This window comes from Arachis hypogaea, chromosome 20 (genome assembly GCF_003086295.3).
Source record: "Arachis hypogaea cultivar Tifrunner chromosome 20, arahy.Tifrunner.gnm2.J5K5, whole genome shotgun sequence".
In the NCBI taxonomy this organism is placed as follows: domain Eukaryota; kingdom Viridiplantae; phylum Streptophyta; class Magnoliopsida; order Fabales; family Fabaceae; genus Arachis; species Arachis hypogaea.
Window position 1 is genome coordinate 104312011 of NC_092055.1, and position 21497 is coordinate 104333507.

The window sequence follows — 21497 nt, forward strand, 5'->3', positions numbered from 1 at the left end:
AGGAACAGAGACAAAGGACCTCTCTTTGATCTTGATCCTGAACCTGAGAAGACACTAAGGAGGCGCCTACAACAAGTTAGAGCACAACACTCCGGAGGGAACCTTACAGATTTATTCGAACAAGAAACAAGAAATACAGGCATGGCAGACAATGCTAATGGTGAAGAAGAAGCAAGAAAGGTTCTTGGAGCCTATACTGCACCCAATTCTGATTTCTATGGGCGCAACATATCCATCCCGGCTATCAATGTCACCAACTTTGAGCTGAAACCTCAACTGGTGACCTTAGTTCAACAAAACTGCCAGTACCATGGACTTCCACAGGAATATCCAAATAAATTCCTATCTGACTTCTTGCAGATATGTGACACAGTCAAGACCAATGGAGTGAGTCATGAGGTCTATAAACTTATGCTCTTTCCTTTTGCTGTAAGAGACAGAGCTAGAGTGTGATTAGATTCTCAACCTAAAGAGAGTCTTGACACATGGGAGAATGTGGTCAATGCATTCTTGACCAAATTCTTTCCACCTCAAAAGTTGAGCAGACTTAGGGTGGAACTTCAAACCTTCAGACAAAAAGAGGGTGAATCCCTCTATGAAGCTTGGGAGAGGTACAAGCAACTTATCAGAAGATGCCCTCCCAACATGGTCTCAGACTGGACCACACTAGACATCTTCTATGATAGGCTTTCTGAGATATCTAAGATGTCAGTGTATAACTCTACTGGTGGATCACTCCACTGGAAGAAAACGCCTGAAGAGGCAAGAGAACTCATTGACATGGTTGAAAACAACCAGTTTATGTACACTTCTGAAAGAAATCCTGTGAGTAATGGGTTATCTCAGAAGAAAGGAGTTCTTGAAATTGATACTCTGAATGCCATACTGGCTCAGAACAATATCTTGACCCAACAGGTCAACATGATCTCCCAGCATGTGACTAGACTGCAAGCTACAGCTGGCAGCACTCAAGAAGCTTCCTTTGAAGAAGAAGCTTATTATCCTGAACAACCCATGATAGAAGAGGTGAATTACGTGGAAAAATCCTATGGAAACACCTACAACCCTTCATGGAAGAACCATCCTAACCTTTCATGGAAGGATCAGTAGAAGCCTCAGTAAGGCTTCAATAATAATCAAGGTGGAAGAAACCAAAACAGGTTTAGTAACAGATCACCATTCCCACCTTCTCAGCAACAATCAGAGACTTCTAGGCAGAGCATCTCTGACTTAGACACCATAGTCTCTAATCTCTCTAAGACTACTCATAGTTTCATAACTGAAACTAGGTCCTTCATCAGGAATCTAGAGGCACAAGTTGGTCAGCTGAGCAAGAAAATTCCTGAGATTCTTCCTAACACTCTCCCAAGTAACACTGAAGTTAATCCAAGGGAAGAGTGCAAGGCCATCACTATACAAGTTAAGGCCAAAACTGAGGAGGAAGTGCAGGCGTTGAACACCAGTAAGGAAGCCCTTAGTGGGCGTTCAACGCCCAAGGATATGCCACTCCTGGCGTTGAACGCCAGTGAGGTACACCCTACTGGGCGTTCAACGCCCAAACCTACACCATTTCTGGCATTGAACGCTGGTAAGGAAAACCCTACTGGGCGTTCAATGCCCAAAACACCACAAGAGCTGGCGTTGAACATCAGTAAGGAAGACCTTACTAGACGTTTAACGCCCATTGAGGATGTCCCTACCCAAGAACTCAAGGAAACCAAGGGTCATATAGAGACCGTAGAGGTTTCACTAAATGCACTTCTGTAATTCATGAGTTCTGATGAACACTCATCCTCTGATGAGGATGAAAAAACTAGGGAAGAGTAATTTGCTCGATACCTAGGAGCTCTCATGAAGCTAAATTCCAAGCTATTCGGAACTGAGACACTAGAGGAGGAACCTCCAGGCCTGACCAAGGAGCTAAATGCCTTGGCTCAGTAGAGGCTACCTCAAAATCTTCCGGATCCCGGATGCTTCTTGATTCCTTGTACCCAGAGGCACCATTACTTTTGAAAAAGCTCTATGTGACCTAGGTTCAAGCATTAACCTCATGCCCCTCTCTGTAATGGAGAAGTTGGGAATCTTTGAGGTACAAGCTGTAAATATCTCATTAGAGATGGTAGACAAATTAATGAAGAAAGCATATAGTTTAGTGGAGGATGTCTTGGTGAAGGTTGAGAAGTAATACATCCCTAAAAACTTTATCATTTTAGACACTGGGGAAGAAGAGGATGACTCTGTTAACCTTGGCTGACCATTTCTAGCCACTGCCAATGCTATCATTGATATGGCAAAGGGAGATTTGTATCTACAATTGTGGGAAGACCGCATCTTATTTAAGATGCCTCACCCCAACTCTCCCTCTGAGAAAAGAGAGATAATTGTGCGACACCTAGTGTTCCAACCCTCTCTTTCAGTGCAGAGCTTTACTGAGCCCCCAGACACTAATTCTAAGTTTGATGTTGGGCAGCCACCAACAAGCACTGAGAACAAAGGTACTAAGAAGAAAGTACCTAAAGGTTGGAGGGACAAGAAGGTCCCCACTGAAGGCCTTTCACCTGGCATGAGGGTTGTCTTCAGCAAGAAACCAGTCATACTACATACAGTGAGTCGTATCCTGTCTCTAGAGCATGTGGAGCTCATTCATGAAAAGACAGGAAGAAAGTTCACTGTAAGGAGCAAAATTCTAAGCCCTTATCAATCTCCGTAAGGAGCTAACCGTCAAGCTAGTGACGTTAAAGAAGCGCTTATTGGGAGACAACCCAATCATAATTATTGACGTTTTTTTCTTTAAATTTGTTTTTCCTAGTTATTTTTTGTAGGTCTATGATCATGTGCATTAGTGAGAACAGAGACAGCAACAATCAGAAGTAGAAACAGAATACCCTGGAGAAGAGACCTTGCTGGCGTTAAACGCCAGTCAAGGGAGCCAGAGTGGGCGTTCAGTGCCCTTTGGGGAGCAACAAGCTGGCATTGAACACCAGCCAGGGAGCAGTAGCTGGGCGTTCAATGCCCAAGGAAGCAGAAGACCTGACGTTGAACGCCAGGAAGGAGATCCCTCCTGTGCGTTCAACGCCACAAATGGGAGGCAAGCTGGCGTTGAACGCCAGCTATGGAGCAGCAGTTGGGCGTTCAACGCCCATAAAAAAGGCAGGGAATTCAATTGTCTTCGCCTCTCAAGACCAGTGGGTCCCACAGTATCTCTACCTACCCCACTTCTTCCCTCGTTTTTTTCACACTTCCCCATACACTCTTCCCTATAAATCCTAGCCCAATCACATCCATATCACTTCCCCAAAACCATCATAACTCCCACCAACCCCCACCCACTTCAAAATCAAATTTTCCTCCCATTTACCCTACCCATGACTGAACCCTAACCTAACCCACTCCTATAAATACCCCCTATTACTAACCCTTCATACACATACTTCATACACTCTAAGCCCCCTTGGTCAAATTGCCTCTCTCCCTCCATCTCCATCTATTTTCTTATTTTACTACTCCATTCTTCTCTTTTATTTATTTTTGCTTGAGGACGAACAAAGCTTTTAAGTTTGGTGTGGAAAAAGCGTTGCTTTTTACTTTTCATTACCACTTATGGCACCCAAGGTTGGAGAACTGATAAACCTCTATTTCATGGTTTATCTTGTGCTTAATTGAGTGGTTTTTATCAATTCTTTACCCACTTATTCATACTATTCGCATGTTTTACATTTTCCTTCCTGATTTTGTGCTATGACTGAAAACATGCTTCTTTGATCTTATATTTGCTTATTATTTCCTCTCTTATTACCATTAGATGCCTTGATATGTGTGTTAAGTGTTTCCAGAGATTATAGGGCAGGAATGGCTCTGAGGATGGAAAGGAAGCATGCAAAAGTGGAAGGAATACAAGAAGTTGGAGAAACTGCTAAGCTGTCCAGCCTGACCTTTTCGCACTCAAACAGCTATAACTTTAGCTACAAAGGACCAAACGATGCGGTTCTAGTTGCGTTGGAAAGCTAACGTCCGGGGCTTCGATTTGATATATAATTTGCCATAGCTGCCCCAACGCCAGGCGACACGAACGCATGGATCACACGGATGCGTGACCTGGCAGGAAAGCAATCCGTGCGGCCGCATGGACAACGCCTCCGCCTCACTTACCCGCGACATGAACGTAACAGAAATCACAGGGGGCGATTTCTGGGCTGCTTTTGACCCAGTTTTCAGCCCAGAACACATAGATTAGAGGCTATAAAGTCGGAGAATGCATCCATTCATGGAGGAGCTCGCCAATTTTCACTTTCCATGATTTAGATTTAAGTTTTGAGAGGGGTTCTCTCCTCTCTCTTTAGGATTAGGATTTAGATTTAGGATTTTTTTATTCACTTTCAGGATTATCTCTTTGATCAGGTTCAATGTTCCTTTTATTTTCTTTTTCAAGTTAATTTATGAATTCTCCTATGTTCCAGATTATTTGAATTAATGCTATTTGAGGTATTTCAGTTTAATATTGATTTCTTTTATTTATGCTATTATTGCTTTTACTCTGAAGACATTTTTATTCCAGTAGAATTTATTTTTCCCCTTTTGGTCTTGGTTAAGAAATCAGTAACTCAGGAGTTATCAAACTCAAACGTGATTGATAATTGTTATCTTTGTTAATTGAATTGAACTTCCATAATCCCAATCTTTTCTTAGGAAATAAATAGGATTCGAAGATCAAACCAATTAATCCCTTGACCTTCCTTTATCTTAGTAAAGGTTAACAAAGTGGAATTAAGATTCAACCATCATCATCATTGATAAGGATAGCTAGGATAGGACCTCTAATTTCTCATACCTTACCAAAAGTTTGCTTTACAGGTATTTGTCTATTTTTAATTGCCATTTAATTTACTCGTCATTAAATTACTTGTTCCTCATTCTCGAAACCCCAATTTTACAATCCCCATAACCAATAATAAGAACATACTTCCCTGCAGTTCCTTGAGAAGACGACCCGAGGTTTGAATACTTCGGTTATCAATTTATTTAAGGGGTTTGTTACTTGTGACAACCAAAACGTTTGCACGAAAGGGATTTTTGTTGGTTTAGAAACTATATCTACAACGTGACTGTTTTTATGACATTCTTTACTGGCAAAAATCTCTAACGTCAAGAACCCTCTAGAAAGAGGAAAGGAAAGGCCATAGCCGCCACCTCTGAATCTTGAGAGATGGAAAGATTCATCACCAAAGCCCACCAAGACCACTTCTATGAAGTAGTGGCAGAGAAGAAGGTGATCCCTGAGGTCCCTTTTAGGCTTAAGAAGAATGAGTATCCGGAAATCCGAAGAGAAATCCAGAGAATAGGTTGGGAAGTCCTAACCAACTCCATCCAAGAGGTTGGGATCTTAATGGTGCAAGAGTTCTATGCTAATGCATGGGTCACAAAAAATCATGACATTAGTGTGAACCCAAATCCCAAGAATTGGAGCACCATCATCCGAGGGAGAATCTTGGACTTTAGTCCGAAAAGTGTGAGGTTGGCGTTCAACTTGCCTCTAATGCAAGGAGACCCATATCCTTACACTAGAAGAGTCAATTTTAATCAAAGGCTGGATCAAGTGCTCTTAGACATCTGTGTGGAAGGAGCATAGTGGAAAAGGGATTCCCAAGGCAAGCCTACTCAACTAAGAATGCTTGACCTCAAGCCTGTAGCTAGAGGATGGTTGGAATTCATCCAACGCTCTATCATCCCTACTAGCAATCGGTCAGAAGTGACCATTGACAGAGCCATCATGATTCACTGCATCATGATTGGGAGTGAGGTAGAAGTACATGAGGTGATACCTCAAGAATTGTATAAGATAGCTGAAAAGCTTTCCACCAAAGTAAGGTTGGCATTCCCTCACCTCATTTGTCACCTATGAAATTCAGCTGGGATTGTCATAGAGGGAGATATCTTCATTGAGGAGGACAAGCCCATCACTAAAAAAGGATGGAGCAAACTAGAGAGCATGCACATGAGCCTGTGCAACCGCCTTAGCATGAGATCCCTGAGATGCCTCAAGGAATTCAATTTCCTCCTCAAGGCTGTTGGGACCAATTGTATAATTCTATTGGAGAATTGAAAAAAGAATTGAGAGATACATGAATTTCGAGTTCTATAATAAGAATAGTCAATTATTTTTTATGTGGTGGCATTGTTTTTGTTTTCTGAATGTATGAATAAACAGTGCATATTTGAAATTGAAATTAAGAATGATGGCTATTAAAAGAATGATGAAAAAAGGAGAAGTATTATTGGTAATATGAAATATCCAAAAATTAAGTCTTGAAGCAAGAAAAAGCAGTAGAAAGAAAATATATATATTCATATGCGAAAAAAAAACAAAGCAGAAAAAGCCAATAGCTCTTTAAACCAAAAGGCAAGAGCAAAAAGCCAATAAACCCTTTAAACCAAAAGGCAAGGGTAAAAGGATCCAAAGCTTTGAGCATCAATGGTTAGGAGGGCCTAAAAGAAATAAATCTTGGCCTAAGCGGCTCAACCAAGCTGTCCCTAACTATATGCTTGTGGTGTGAAGGTGTTAAGTAAAAAGCTTGAGACTGAGCAGTTAAAGTCGTGATCCAAAGCAAAAAGAGTGTGCTTAAGAACTCTGGACATCTCTATCTGGGAATTCTAGCAAATCTGAATCACAATCCGAAAGGGTTCACCCAGTTAAGTGTTTGTGGCATTTATGTATCTGGTGGTAATACTGGAAAACAAAGTGTTTAGGGCCATGACCAAGACTCTGAAAAGCTGTGTTCAAGAATTAAAAAGAACAAAATTAGTTAGGAGAGTCAATAATATCATCTGGATTTTAAGTTTCTAAAGAGGCCTATGTAAGACCCTAAATTTTTGAAAATTAAATAATTAACTATTTATAAGTTATTATATTATATTATATTGAGATATAATTTTTAAGAAAATTATTTTCAACAAAAATAATTAAATAGAATTTTATGATTATTGAAGTTTAATTTAATTATTACTTATTTTATTAAATTTAAATTATCTATCAAAAATATTTTGATTAGAAAAATATTAAATTAATTATTATTATTATTATTATTATTATTATTATTATTATTATTATTATTATTATTATTAAAGTTATAAAAAAAAAAAAGAAAGAAGGAAAGAAAGGATGGAAGAAGTTGGCCGAAGCCTTAAGGTAATTGAAACAAAGATAGCCAAATGTGGCATATATACATGTATATATATATGATAATGACACCTATTAGCCTCCAATATTTTCATTTCCTTCATTCATAACCACCGAATGAACTTGCAAAAAAAATAAGAAAGGAACTGAGCGTGTGAGAGAGAGAGACCGAACCTTGCAAGAGAGAACCGTGACTCCACCAAGAATTTTCGGCTTTGATTTCTTGCGATCCGTAACTCCAATAAAAAATCTAATCTGATAAAAGTGTTCGTACCCTTCTCCTCTACACTTTGGCGTTATTTTTGTCCGGTAGACGTTGACGGTGACGTAGCTCCCCTACCCCTTGAGTTCGACCAACTGGAGTTCTAGGAGGCACAAACGATTCCAAACGTTTTCTTCTTCGGCAACTCGGTCAAAAGGCTTCTCCGGAGCTTCTGTGATTTTACCTTCGTACGGAGGTAGGATTTTGGTAATTTATCATCGGTTAAATTGGTGTTGGATAAGTGAATTGATGTTATGATTGATTGTTGATTGAATTTGACTGAATTTATGTTGAATTTTTGTGATATATTGATATTTGTGATTAGTTTGGGTTTGATCAGTTTAAATGCAGCCAAGAATTGAATTATTTTGATGAATTCGCGCTGAAATGTTGTTGGTGATCAAGTAGAATTGGTAAAATTTGATGATGGCATTGAGATTTAATAAGAAATGAATTGATGAATTGATAACATGATTTAAGACATGAAAATGGTTTGATTTTGAAGGCGGTTTGATTTTTAATTGGTTTGATTTTATAAATATTTTGATATTAAAAATGATTTTGATTTATTGGAAATGATTTGAAAGAGTTTGAGAAATAGTTAGGATAGGACCCGAGATGGGTGGCAAAGTCCAAGTTTTAGGAGAGGTACTGCCAAAGTTTTTTTATAAAATTTAAGACTTTGTTTGAAATATTATTTAGAAAAAGATTGGATTTGAGAAGCTATATTGTTTGATTTATTAAGAAAATACTTATGTTTCAAGTTTAATTCATTTAAGAAAAGTATATGTTTTGAGTTCAATTTATTTTGGAAAGAATTATTTTACGAATTTAAATTATTTAAAAAAAATTATGTTTTAAGGTTGATTTAAATATGAAAAGAGCTTATGTTTTGAATTTGACTTAAGAATTTCATTCGGAAGAGTTAGTGAAGTTTAAAAGTAATTGAATGATTTCATTTTGCAACATCTTGAAAAAAGTTAAAGAATTAGTTTTAAGGATGAAATTGGGATTGGTTTTGGTTTTGAAATTGGTTCGAAACTTCTAATTTGTATGATTTGATTTTGATTTGATTTAGAAACTTTATTTGATTAAATTCAGTTTAAGAAAACAATGATTGGTAAGGATTTATAATGAACTCAAGAAAATGAGATTGGTTGTCGCTCCCCTAAAGTCTAGAGGCTTTACTGACAGGTTTAACTAATAAATAGTTTTCCTTTCTCTTTTGAAAGAAAGAATGAAAAGAAAAGGAGAGAAACAGAGATAATTATGTATCTGCTGAAAACGAGCAGAGATGTGGTGGTGAGTCCACCGAGTTTTGCTTCTAGAGATACATCGGCCAATCTAGGGAATGGTCGCACCTGTAAGACACAGGTTGCTTACAGAGGTTATCGCTACATACATTGGCTAGAGAGAGCCTCACCTGTAAGACAGAGGTTGCTTACAGAGGTTATGTTTGCATACATCGGCTCAAGAGAGTCACACCTATAAGACAGAGGTTGCTTACAAAGGTTATGACACTGGAAACCAAACTCAGACAAAGGTTGCTGAGTTGCGTCGGGAGCGGGTCGAAACCGACAAATGAGCTCATTACCTGTACTAGGGATAGACATGCATCATACCTGTTTGCGCATATTTGTTTGTGAGTGTAATTTTCTGTGATTGTGGGTATGCTAAATGACTGTTTGAATTCTGTGTTCTTTAATTGTTGAATTAGATGGTACCTTGTTGACTGTTATTGCTGACAAAGTATATATAGAATGAATTTAACTCCTAACCCCGACCCTACTAAGAACTCCCCAGTTCTTACCCCCTATCTCCACCCCTTTCAGCTACAGGTGCGAAGGCTTATTGCGAAGCTGCGGGAGTACAGAAGAATATGTTTACGAGTTGAGTTGTTAGAAGTTATTTTTCCCTCGCCTTGTTAGTTAGAGTTTTACTCAGAGGGGTAGGTTCTATAATTGCTTTGTATGTAACACTACAACGCATTATTAATATTAAGTATGTGAATATGTGTTGTTTGTACTTGTTGGAAAAGTTATAGTTTTAGTAAAACCATCGATAGACTTACGCTTAAAGGCTCAATATTAAATATATAATAAAAGGAATTAGGTTAGTAACGCCTTACTTTTGGTACGATCATGATGTGCTAAAAGTTAGGGTGTTACAGCCAACACTTCTGAGTTTCAATGGATAGTGAGATGCCAAACCTATTCAGAAGCAAAAAGCTACTAAGTCCCGCTCATCTAATTGAAACTGACATTTATTGAAAACTCTGAGATTTATTATCTTACTCTTCTTTTTATCCTATTTTGTTTTTAGTTTCTTGGGGACAAGCAACAGTTTAAGTTTGGTGTTGTGATGAACGGATATTTTATATGCTTTTTGGCATCATTTTCATATAGTTTTTAGCATGTTTTGTTTAAGTTTCATTATGTTTTCGTAGATTTTAGTGTAAAACTCACATTTTTGAATTCTACTTTCAGTTTGTGAGTTTTTAAGCAATTTCAGGTATTTTCTAGCTGAAATTGAGGAGTTGGAGCAAAAGTCTGATTTAGAGACAGAGAAAGTGCTGCAGATGTTGTTAGGATCTGACCTCCTTGCACTCAAAAGAGTTTTTTTGGAGCTACAGAACTCCAAATGGAGCATTCTTAACGGTTATGTAAAGCTAACATCCAGAGCGTTCTTTGATTCAGAATTGAAGGCCCAAAACTATCGTTCAACGCCACCCATTTGCCCTATTTTGGCGTCCAACGCCCAAAGGAGAAGAGACCAGCGTCCAACGCCCAAAAAGGACCCCCTAGCCAACGTTCAACGCGCTAGAGGCCTCCTAGCATGTGGATCTCAATCAAGCTCAGCCCAAACACTCACCAAGTGGGTCCCGGAAGTGGATTTTAGCACTAAAAGACTGTTTTACCCTTCTTATGTAATCGTTAGTCATTAGTTTAGTATTTAAAGGATATTTTACATCATCTAAAGAGACCTTTGACACTTTACACGTTTTTCATCTTGTATTTTCTATCAGTATGAGTCTCTAAACCTCCTAGGTTAAGGCTAGGAGCTCTGCTGAGTTTTATGGATTAATAAAAGTACTACTGTTCTATTCTCAACTCGTGTTTGATTTTATTCTAAGATGTATCTTCGTTCTTCATCCTTATGAATCCGTTGAACCGGCACAATGTTATCTCATTCTATATGGGTTTGGAGTGAGTCTTTCATTGGACAACAATGAACCACTAGCTTGATTATACATCTCTTAGACGGCTAATCCACGACTTCGTTGGGGACTTCTCGAGACACCAGTTCAGCCGAGGCACGGGGAGATTAGTGTCTTTGTGGTAGAGTCTAGAACCAAAGGTGCAACATTCTCTGATTCAAAAGATTCGACCTTGTCTGTGGCGTTTTGAGTAGGATCACTAAGGAGAATGGACTACAGGAGCTTCACCTTCAATCAGACTGGATCCGCACTATCCTTGGGGTTCAGATCTGGATGACCATTGGCAACCTCTCAAGAAAGGCGTTGATCACATACAGCCTGCCATAGAAGAAATTATTCACAGTTGGAGTAGACAGTGAGACCGGAGTAATCCAGAAGAACAAAGCATCTCTGAAGTCTTAGCTATCTTCTTATCACTGGTTTCACTCAAATTAAGTAATTTCATTCCTATTTTACTTTTATGCATTTAAACAAACAAACAACTTTTCTATCCGCCTGACTAAGATCCACAAGATAACCACATCTTGCTTCAAATCACACTCCTCGTGGGATCGATCCTGACTCACTCAGGTATTACTTGGACGACCCAGTGCACTTGCTGGTTCAGCTGTATGGAGTGTGGAAATTCGTGCACCATGGGTGCACATGCATGCGTGTGTGCACCATGAGGGATAGTAGAAAAAGAAACTAAACTAGTTGAGAAAGGAAAGTACAAAGTGGATAAAGGCATTCAACAAAATATATACATATATACACAACTTAATGTTCATATATAAATTTTGCCATTGATCCTCATATTTCATTTCAATCATTAGCTTTCAAGTGAACGGTATAATTGTAGAAAGTGAGAACGAAATTAAACCTTCCACAACATTTCAGAGAACCATTGGCCATGGTAGCTATCCGTTCACCTAGTTCATCTGCTTCATCTATTGAATGAGTTGTTAGTAATATTGTACTGCCCTTCTTAAATATTTTTATTAACTGCGATGTCATTTTACGCATTGAGTATGGATCTATTCCGCTGGTAGGTTCAGCAAGGGTTATAACCTGCCAGGTAAGACCAAGGGGTTCCAGTTTTGTTCAATATATGATTACAAAAATAAAACAAGTGTTTTTGATATGCATACTACCTTACTATTCCCTATCAATGCAATTCCAAGAGACAATTTCCTCTTCATGCCACCAGAAAGAGCTCTCACAACACTGTTAATTTTATTAGCCAGACCCATCTGGTCATGCAATAGCAGTTATTTAGAATCCCGTATTGGTTCATAATTAAACAAAATAAAAGGCTAAAAAACAAAAATTTAGGGACAGGAGATGCAGGGCAATGTCTACCTTGCAAAAGGGTAATCAAAACATGATCACAAACTCCTGAGCAATTAAATATTGTGTCAATTTCAAATACAGCTAAAAACAAGTCCCACGGCAACCCTATAACTTTTAATATTGGGCATACAACATCCAAATTCCCAAAATGTTATTGTAGAATGTAAAACATTTGGAAGAAACATTCCTTTGTCTCCTAACCAGCCCCTTTGACTCTATATTTATCATAGTTGGAGACTTTTTGTGACAAAAGAAAAAAAGGAATTGTTAATATCACCAAACTCACCTCATCGGCCATATAGGTAACAACAGCCTCCAGTGAGTCCTCATCAACACCCTCTAATATAGCGAATATTTCTAAATGCTCTCTCACCTACATAAAGTCAATGTCCCACGAATTCAGCAGAATATGAGAGTATTAATATAAATAAATAAAGCTAAAAAAGTAAGCAATGCAACAATAATAAAAAATCAACTCTGGGTATATAGCTATGTTTAGATGATGATACTGATTAACATGGAAAAATTAGAAAAGAGAACAAGTACAAGAGAGAATTTAAAAAAAAAAGATAAAAATAAAAATAAAAAGGTGCTATGAGGAGTGATGAGAGGATGTCAAAGGGAGCCTTAATTCTCTAACTGCATAAATGTATAGCATTATGGCAGCTATATGTTCAAAATAGGGAAAAAAGCTATTATAAACTTATACATTCCCAATCTTCTTTATAGCCCAATCATCTCCATCTTTTAATTTTTCAAATGAACATAAACAAAAAGAAGGAATGGAAAAGGATAGTTTCATCCAGAAAATTAATATTGAAAAGTTTGAAAAAAAATATTCAACAAAACATGAAGACATTATTGTCAATCATGAGTTAGATCTCATGATCAATTTCAACATTCTTCTTATATCATATATCCGTGGTTACTGTTTTCTTTTTAACCCAAAGAAATGCTTACTCTATGCATATGACTGATACATTATCTGCTTTCTCAAGCTCTTCCAATTTTTCCTGCATAGTTTAAGAAAACACAGGAAATAAATTTAAAAGAAAAATGGATAGCAATAAACTTGGTAAGACATTCTGAAGGATAACAGATAATTTAGAATTTACAAAGATGTTTGCTTGCAACAAAATTAGATTCCACTTTCCTAGTAAGAAAATCAAAATTATAAGAAAGAAAGAAAGAACCTGAAGGAATTTGTATGTAATGATCGATGCGCTTGATTTCTGCAAGAATCCTATGTTTATCCATGAATTATAGAACCATTTTCAACAACACTTTAAGATGTAACTCGTTTGAATATGTCTGAAACCCTAAACTGCAAAAAAAAAAAAAAGAAAAAGAAATGAATACTTGAAAAAGTCAGCAAAAGAAAAAAACTCAATTATTGAAACTTGAAGCCCAATAGTGTTAATCCCACTTTGTAATAAATAACTAACAGTAGAAACAGTATGCATTTGGAGGAAAGTATGCAAGAACCTTTTCATTCTTTCAAGCGTGTGACATGCAACAGATTCCAACGCCATTCCACTTTTCCGATAGCAACTTCTCCAATCTCTATTTATTTCTACGGTGGCACGTTCTTGAATATCCTTGTTCTTCCCCATCGTGCTTCGTCCATCTCTGGGTCGCCCCTACTTCTCTGGACTTTCGAAATCTCCCTTCCCATTTAGTCTACAGCTATAATATCAACCTTACTAGTTGCCGGGATGCCCTCCGTTGCTCTCTACACCATGTGCTCATAGTCTCTGCTGCTAAACCTTCTTCTTCATCTGGGTTCACTCAGTTCTTTCTCCTTCGATACACGGCTTTCCCTTACTGCCATAGATGAAGAAATTTGCAACTTCCATCTCTATTTGGATGAATGGGACTGCTGATAAACCCATATTTTATGATATATTGTGTGCTTAATCTGAGTGATTTATTCAATCCTTCACCCACTTATTCATATTAATTGCATGGTTTTATTTCCCTTCCTTATTATATGATGTATGTGAAAAACATGTTTCCTATGCTTTAAAATTAATTATTTTAATTACCTTTATTTCCATTCGATGCCGTGATTAGTGTGTTGAGTAGTTTCAGATCTTCTAAGGTAGGAATGACTTAAAGAATGGAAAGGAAACATACAAAAATGGAAGAAAAGCATAAAACGGAGTTTGTGAAGAAACTGGCACCCACGCGATCGCATGGGCGACGCGGACGCATGCCAAGCGCGAAGAAGCAGCGACGCGGCCGCATGACTGACGCGACCGCGCGCCTTAAGCAGAACACATATGACGCGGTCGCATGACTGACGCGACTGCGTGATAAGAAAAACTCTGAATGACGCGACCGCGTGACCCACGCGGACGCGTGACAGAGGCCACGCACCAGAAATTGCAGAAAACGCTCCCAGCGAATTCTGAAGCCCTTTTTGGCCCAAATCCAAATCCAGAAGGCATAGACCAGAGGTTATGAAGTGGAAAATGCATCCATTCAAAGAGGAGTCACCACTTTAGTTTAGTTTTCATGATTTAGATTTAGTTTAGAGAGAGGTTCTCTCTTCTCTCTTCTCTCTTAGGATTAGGATTTATGATTTCTCTTAGTTTTAGGAGTGACTCTCGATCCCAGGTTCAATGTTCTTTTACTTTATATTTATCTCTTACTTTTAGATACTTTAATGCTTATATTAGTTATGTTGCCTATTTGGCCTATGCTACATTCATGTTACAGATTACTCTTTTGAATTAATGTTATTTGAGGTATTTCAGTTTAATATTGCTTTCTCTTATTTACATTATTGTTATTCCTAACTGAAGACATTTTTATTCCAGTAGATTTACTTTTCTCCTTTTGGTCTTGGTTAAGAAATCAGTAACTCAGGAGTTATCAAACTCAAACATGAATGATAATTGTTATCTTGTTAATTAAATGAACTTCAATAATCCCAATCTTTTCTTAGGAAATAAATAGGATTCGAAGATCAAACCAATTAATCCCTTGACCTTCCTTTATCTTAGTAAAGGTTAACAAAGTGGAATTAAGATTCAATTCTCATCATCATTGATAAGGATAGCTAGGATAGGACCTCTAATTTCTCATACCTTGCCAAAAGTTTATTTACAGTCATTTATTTATTTTACTTGCCATTTAAATTTACTTGTTCTTCATTTACTTTGTTTGCTAATTAAACTATTCACTCCTCATTCTCAAAACCCCAATTTACAATCTCCATAACCAATCATAAGAACATACTTCCCTGCAGTTCCTTAAGAAGATGACCCGAGGTTTGAATACTTCGATTATCAATTTATTTAGGGGTTTGTTACTTGTGACAACCAAAACGTTTGTATGAAAGGACTTTTGTTGGTTTAGAAGATATACTTGCAACGAGGATTTATCTGCAAATTTCTGGACCACGCAAAAGTTCCTCTCATCAACTGCCCAGCCGATCCTGGTGACTTGAAACATAATTTTCGGTTGGTGACATAAAGAGAAAAATGAGGAGGAAGAGGAGGTTCAGATGTGGGGGTGGTGGGGTGGTGAGATGATGAAAAAAATTAAGTTTCCTTTTTTTTGTTGCTTTTTAATTTTCAGTCACCAAACGTAAAACGGAGGAGAGCAATTTGATTTTGAGAATGGATTTATGTGGGAAAATCCCCGCTTCGGTGCACTGGAGGGAATACTGTGGAGCCTCGTTTACTGGACTGCTTAACCTTTTTATATATTAAATAGATATCCCCCCCCCACCTCCCGGGGTCTTGTGTGCTTCGTTGTTCTAATTTTTTCCACCACTCACAATGCATATAAAATAAAATCAATACAAATAAAATAATATTACCAAATAAAAATGGTAAGAACAGAAACAAATAAATTAAAATAGTTTTAATATAAAGTCTTACTAAAATAAAATAGCAAACGCTATCCATGTATGAAATTTAAAAAGTTTTAACTTAGACAAATTAATAAAACTCATAGAAGGAAGATAACAAATGTCTGCATTTTAATCCCCTTTTTTGGGTGACCAATTTCTTTGCAGCATCAACAGTGTTTTCTTTGGCCTTATTATAATTACTCAGCACCAAATCTAAGGCCAATCGCATGCGTGCAGTATCGTTCACTAGCTGCATGTAGCAAAATTAATAAATTAGTGAAGAGTTTATTTAATAAAGATACAATGTAAGCAAGTTTAATATGTTATGTACGAACCTGTATGATAAAGGAATTCCTGGCCTCAGCATATACTTGCCATCTTGCAACCCACATCCCAGAATTGCACCTGATTCATACGTATTAAATATTAGCTTCGCTTTTGGTAAAATGTTATTTGAATTTTGTTTAAATTCAGACAGAAACTTGTCTTACGAGTTTTCTTGTTGTGGAAGATTCTGTGGATAGTAAATCCAAAATTCACCGAGTTGGTATGCAATTTCATCCATATCCGACTTACCGTCTAATCTCTCATCAAGCAATTGTTCATGAATCATCCAGTCAGTAAAATTTGCCTACATTGACAGAAAATACAATTATACGTAACTATTGGTATGAATTAAATATGAGCTATTGGGAACAGAGTAAGAAGGAAGCATGAATAACTCACAAGTTGTCGAATCTGTCGCTCCCGTACGATTTTTCTTGATCTTTGTTGCATCGGATCTACACATATCAACTTCCTCTTCTTCACGTCGACACATAGTAAGCACCAGTGTTTATAGTTGTCCTGAATTGGTATATAAATCTAACATTTTCAACAAAACAAGGGTGTAATACATTAGCTATCTTTGACAACCGGCTAACATTAGACAAATATGCTGAATAGTCCATTACCACATTTAACGGTGTAGCAAAACGAAAGTGCTTATTCCTAAGAATTTTAACAATCAGGATAAATTGCAATTAAAATTGTTTGTTTTACTAAACTATACAGTAAATATTGACTTTATATGACTTACAGAGACTCTAGGCGGAAGAAACCATGTCTTTAGACCTCCGGAATGAGTTTTTTCCTCGTGTGTCATTGTGCATGCAACCATGGTTAATATCTACCAAGATAAAAAATAATAAATAAAATTAGTATCCGAGGTTTAAAAATAAAAAATAAAAAATTAAAGCACAATTTACAGTTTTACATTAGAATCTATATGTCGCATAGGCTTAAGTGCGTCAAATGCTCTTCCACAACCATCTACACCTTTGTGTACTACTATTTCCTCACTATTGTAAAAAAAAATAATAAATAATCTTGACACATGACGATATAAAATCAAAAATAATTATGGCATCAATATGTATATTGACAAGACACTTACTCGGGGAAGCCATCAGCATTATATAAATATATAGCTACCATTGCTTCTTCATTAATGAGCATTTCTTTAGGGATTTCAAAAGTCAACTGAAATATAAATAAATATGACATCATGGGCAATTTGTGTCATGCTGAACCAAATCCTAATTAAATAAATCTTACTTACTGGTATTGTCAGTGAACGCAACCTTTCAACTCCGCATTTGCCAACATCCAACTCAAACTATTTTCCATCATGCTTAGTTGCCTGCATATTAAATGTATACATTACAGTTCTATATTTTGAGAATTTTCAGGTTTTTTTATCACTTTTTTATTGTTCATATGTTACTATATTCACTTCCTATTAACCATGAAATTCGCAGTTGAAAAAGTTTAAAAAATACATAAAACATATATAACGAAAAATGTATTTCTTACACTATTGCCATTTGCTTCTTCACCTCCAGAAGTAGACATTACCCTGATTGAAGGAGGAGTTAATGCCTGGGCCAAATTCTGAATCTCTTGGCGTATCGTCATTTGGACCTCTTGTTTCACCATCAAAATCTTTGAATTCATGTATTCAGTTGAACACTGATACATAGGATCTGAGAGTAAATTGAAATGTTGACTGCTGACAAATAAATTGTCAAAGGAGGCTTGCGTGTTCCCCTTAAAAAGAGTTTGGCTGCAAAAGTATGAAATTAAATTACAGTTAATGGTTTCTTTTGTTCTAAACTGTCATAGAGGTTTCTGCTGGAAAGAAAATACAAAAAATAATTTATACCATAAAAAGAAGCTATTTAATTATTAATTAATTAACATAGTCCTGATATGTAAAAAATAAAACTAATAAAAGGATCTTAAAAAAATATGAGACAGTTGACCTTTATCGTTGTGAAATTTTATATTTGTTAATTAAAATATTTAGTCATGGTTAAATAATAAATTTATGAATAAAAAATTTTATTACAGTACAAATTCTAATCAATATGTAACTAACAAACCTATCCCAACGATTTACATACAAATCTATAAAACCCAATGCTCTAGCATGATTAATTGACATGTTGTAGTTTATTGGTATCAATTATTTCTTTAACAATAAGTATTGGAATGAAACATTTTATGTTTTTAGAAGAATAAAGAGATAGTTTGTTAATTTTTTTTTCAACATACCACCGTTTTATATATAATTAATAATTAAAAAATTTAATTAATTAATTATATTAATATAACATTATAAATAGTATTATACTTAAAAAATTAATGTATTAATTAATTAACTAATGTTATATGAGCTTTAAATGATGTATTTTTATCAAAATTAAATATTATGATAAATATAATATAATAAAATACATAATCTGTTACAAAAAATTTATCATAAAATAGAGTATTTTCATAAACGATTCATAAAAATTGTAATAAAAAAAATAATTACAATGTGATATAAATTAAAAATATTTTTAATGTATTCAAATATATTATTATTTATTTAAAAATTGGCTTATACTGTACACATATTATTTTTTAAAATAAATAAATCTAAAACATATAAATATTCTCAAAATTAATACAAAATACTCCTCTTGTTTTTAAATTATTGTAATTCAATGTTTTTTTATTTTTGAATTTTTTGGCCCATTATTTTTTGGATTAAATTCTGTATCTTCCTTTTATGTTTATTATAAAATAGTACTCTCATTAATTATTTAATATTTATTATTATGAACATATTAAATATATAGTACTCCAAATAATTAATTATATAATATTTTTTTAATATAATACTCCATATTAAACGTTATGAATATATTAAAAAAAAGTTAGTATATTGTACATAAAAAAGCAATGAGATTACTATATTTTAATTTTTGTTTGACCTAACTTGTTGAAAGTACTATATAAAGAAAAAAAATTATTGTTACCGGAGATTAAACATAAAAAATTGGTGAATATTTTTTTTAATTATTAAGTAATTAATGTACAAATTAAATTAAAATAGGTAGAGATAAGTTTGTTGGTAGAAAAATTGATTATAAAATAAAATTTATGAAAACTTGTTTATGTAAGATAAGTGATGAATATACATAAATCGTGCTAAGGTGAGTTGAAATAATGTATTAAACGTAAATCGTGCTAGGTTGGGATGGATTTGCTAGTAGCACGTATATGTGCTCACCTATACTGGTTTAGGATGAAAAAAAAGAAAAAGACAAAACTTTATGCCTTACCATGTTTTATATACATCCTGAGACACCCTATGCCCTGCCATAACTTATGCTGTATTCCAGAATGCTATCAATGCATAAATAGTGTTAGGATGTGATGTACAATATAATATCTAACAAATATTACCTTAACAGATTTATATATAAATTTATGAGGAGTGTTAGGGGGCAGTAGATTTTGTGAGTTGTAGCCATCAATTAGCCATCAATAGTGTATTTAATGGTGTGAGATTTCATCTAATGGTGAAGAATCACTCATTTTTCTTTTGCTGGCTAAATGCTGGCCAGATTTTAATAAATCTGCTGCCCCCTAGAGTTTCCCTAAATTTATTTCAGAAATTCACGTTTTTGATTTTCATTTGGGAGAATCAAGTAAATTTGATCCTCTTTTATTTTATTTAAATAAAAAATCTATTAGGATTTATGTATAGCCATCATGTTAGATTAAGCACTTGAGATATATATTTTATTATAAAAACAAATTGATCCATTTAAATTGAGAAATCGTAATGAGATGTTTACCATAAATTTTTCTTACACCTAAATTATATTATAAATTGTTAAGAATAAACAAAACTATATAGTATATCAAACCAGTTTAATCATAGGTTTTTATTCAATCGTAAATTTAAAAGAAAAAAAAATAATTCTCAAAATAGAGAAAAATAACAATTTTTTTTAGGATTTTATTTTTTATTGTGTTATTTAAAATTTAAATAGATTTAATTTAAATTAATTATTTAACTTATTTTTATAAAGTTATATACAGTCATATTATTGTATTCATATCATTAATTTAAATTAGTCAATTTAAAAATATAACGAATTGAAACAGTTATATTTTAACTACACAATAAATACAATTATATTTTTTTAAAATAATATTTTTTAAAAATATGTACTCTTATTAGTTTAATTGTTTAATTTAAATAAATATATTCGTATTAATAAATACAAGTAGATATATTTAAAACATTTAAATTATAATATTTTAAATAAATTTCCTATTATTATTTTAAAATTTTTAAAATTATGCTAAATGCTCATGTTATTGTAAATCATTTTAAAAGCAATACAAGTACATTCATTATTAATCTTAGAATATAAAATAAATTATTTTTATCATGTTGGAAAAACACAACCTTTTAACTAAAAAATAATAGGATGGTTTTCTTCAGAAAACGTACGTATATTCTTTTTATTTGTACTTTGGTAGTGTGGGATAGATTGTTACATGTTAATTATACTAGCGGTGGGGAATAGTCAGTTGCACATAAACCGCGCTACCCACAGTGGTTTAGGTAAAAAAATGTAAACGATACTACCCTAGAACGAATTATATAAAATTTAGTTATTATTTTTATAATTTGCGATATTAATCAAGGATACATAATTGAGATTTACCTGAAAGATACATCGCAAATAGCATCTTGAGTGGTTATGACTTCATTCTGCGCGGTTTTTTGTTCCACTTTATTTTTTATGTTGAATTTAATCTTCAAAATAAAAACACATGAATAATGTCAGATAGATAATTAAATAAATTAACAATTAAAAAATTTGATAAATAATTGCTAATACATACACATAAAAAAACAGTAATGGTATGGAACGAATAAATATAAAGAAAATTGACGTTAAGACTTTTTTAAACTACTCCTAGTTGCACGACCAGTCATGGTGCCGCGTTGTTTGTAAAGTCATGGTGCCGCGTTGTTTGTAACGTGAGTAGTGAAAGGTGGTGGATAACAAAAATATAAAACAACTCAATGAAAATGCTGATTAGTATTGACACAAATTACTCGAAGAGTTATTTATAATGTTTTATGTAACACCTTAACTTTTAGCACGTCATGATCGTACCAAAAGTAAGGAGTTACTAACCTGTTTTCCTTATTAACTAATTAATAATGAGCCTTTAGTTTGATATCGCGTTTCAGTTTTATAGAAAATTCTAATATAATTGTTTTTAGTAATTAAAATCACATATCAAAAATCTT

At 34.7% G+C, this 21497-nt stretch overlaps 1 non-coding gene across 1 annotated transcript; it reads right to left on the bottom strand.

Annotated features, from left to right (window-relative positions):
• Positions 1–543: 543 nt before the first annotated feature.
• Positions 544–652, bottom strand: LOC112787888 (small nucleolar RNA R71). Its single transcript, XR_003195274.1, has one exon. It is a non-coding gene; the product is annotated as a small nucleolar RNA R71 (small nucleolar RNA).
• Between the last annotated feature and the right edge of the window lie 20845 nt (positions 653–21497).